Source organism: Dioscorea cayenensis, chromosome 1 (genome assembly GCF_009730915.1).
Source record: "Dioscorea cayenensis subsp. rotundata cultivar TDr96_F1 chromosome 1, TDr96_F1_v2_PseudoChromosome.rev07_lg8_w22 25.fasta, whole genome shotgun sequence".
NCBI lineage: Eukaryota > Viridiplantae > Streptophyta > Magnoliopsida > Dioscoreales > Dioscoreaceae > Dioscorea > Dioscorea cayenensis.
Window position 1 is genome coordinate 7,676,905 of NC_052471.1, and position 2,175 is coordinate 7,679,079.

The window sequence follows — 2,175 nt, forward strand, 5'->3', positions numbered from 1 at the left end:
TAGAGTCCTTTACACTTGAGCTTGAGGTCATGCATTTAGCCGCTTTATCATCTTGCCCCTCGTTTCTTCATAGTTCGCTTTGTTTGCTTGGGGACAAGCAAACGCTTAGGTGTGGGGATGTTTGATAAACATTTAAATGTACATATTTTATACATATGTATGCACATGTTTATTGTATTTGATTGAGGATTTGATGCCTTGTTTATGGTTTGATTATTTTATTTCATGTTTCAGGCACAAAGGAAACCTAAGTGAGCTCAACGATGAAATTTGAGAAGAAATCAACACCGAAAACGTCATTTTAGGGTGGGGCACTATAATAGTACTGTTGTAGCTTGGAGAATAAAGATTCTAAAGAAATTCTAAGTTTAGGAATCCTTACGGGCAACCTCACAGCTAATAAGTGCTTGTGTATTAGTAATACGAAGTATTTTATTATTACATTGAGTATTACTTTTCTCATATTTTATCACTTATGCATGTGTATTTGCATTCTTTTATGAATACAGGGTTGTGGAGATAACAGTTGAAGAAAAAAAACCAAATAGTAGATCGTAGATGCATATTGTTGATGAAATCTTGGGGTAAACAAAAGCAAAGACACAAGTTGTGCTCAAAGACATGTGAGTGTGTGCCAACCTCCACTATGCTCGACCGAACATACAAATCGGACGGGCACAAAGGCAATCACACTCATATGTTCTGACTTGTACAACGCTAGTAAGATCTTTATCAAATGTGATTTTATTGAAGATGCAACATGATCTACGCAATGTGTACCCATACTGTAGGAAATCGCTATAGCAAAGTTTTGAAGGATCATTTTCCCATCTTATCCCCATCTTTGGAGGCGCTTGCAGCTAGAGTTTGGAGAGGCTTTGGTTAGGCTTTTGGAGTGGTTCTATGGGCTTCAACACCATGTTCCTTCAGAAGATAGTTATTCAAGGAGCTTTCATCGACATTGATTCAACGAGGTGTGACCTAGGATTGACGAGGGAACCTTCAGAGAAGACGAGGCTATTCCACAAGACCATCGATACGAACTACTAGGGGGTTTAACTTATGGATTGTATACTTTTACATTTGATTTCATTGTTGATTATATCTTGCTCCATAGAGAGCTAAACACCTAGTGGGTGCTTGGACTTGTAAACCTTAGGATGATTCTACTTTATTAACCTTTTACTATGTTTCTTTAATTGATGTTTTTAATTAAGTTCCAACCTTGAATGCTTACTAAATTGATTTTTCCTTAGAGTGACACTAGAGTTGAAAATCTTTCTTGGTAATCTTTATGGATGAGTGATACACCATGAGGGTTAGACAAAGCAAGGTTGGAGAGGGTAAGTTGAGAGATAGCAGAACGTCCCCTTTCCCTTCCGATGTGATTTATCCTACATACACATTCCAAGGATTCTTTGCGGTCATGATAGAGTGAAGTACTAAGAGACAAACTCCGCTGGGGCTTAGTTGCACAAGCAACAGAGTGAAGCGTTGAAGTAATCTTTAGTACTGGGGCTTAATTATGACTAAGGGTCTTTTACCTGGACCAAAGGGTTAGATCTATATTAGGGAATAAGGTTTATCACTTGGAGTCCCTAGGGCTTTATGCAACCTTGCACAGTGTGAGGCATCAAGAGTATTCCTTTCTACCGAGGCATAGTATAGGGTTAGTCACGATTGACCTTAGATTTGGGATAGTGTGTTTAACGATTTTCACGACTCATTAAACATCAGTTAGGGGATATAGTGATTGGTTTTGCACTTGAAACAATAGTCCTAGGGAGAGCATTGTCCGGGAGCCCCACTTTCTATCGATCGCCTCTCCAATCATTTTATTGTATCTCTTTCTTATTTTCTTTATTTTTGTTTGCATTGATATTGTAACACTACTCTTGATTCATCTTCACCATAGTTAAATAGCAAATCTTGTCTTTTCAAACACTATTTCTTATGGATACAACTACCCACTGGCCAGTGTATTTTATTACTTTGACAACCCATGCACTTGTGGTACACACAAGCAAAGGGTATGTCAATGGCCGTTAAGTTAATCATAAGGAATTCAAAAAGCTGTAGTACTATAGTAGTTTACTATAGTTAGAATATTGTAGTAAAAATCACTCGTAGTAGCCACTATATCACTTAGAGAATTTTCGGGCAAGAAAGTGTTTC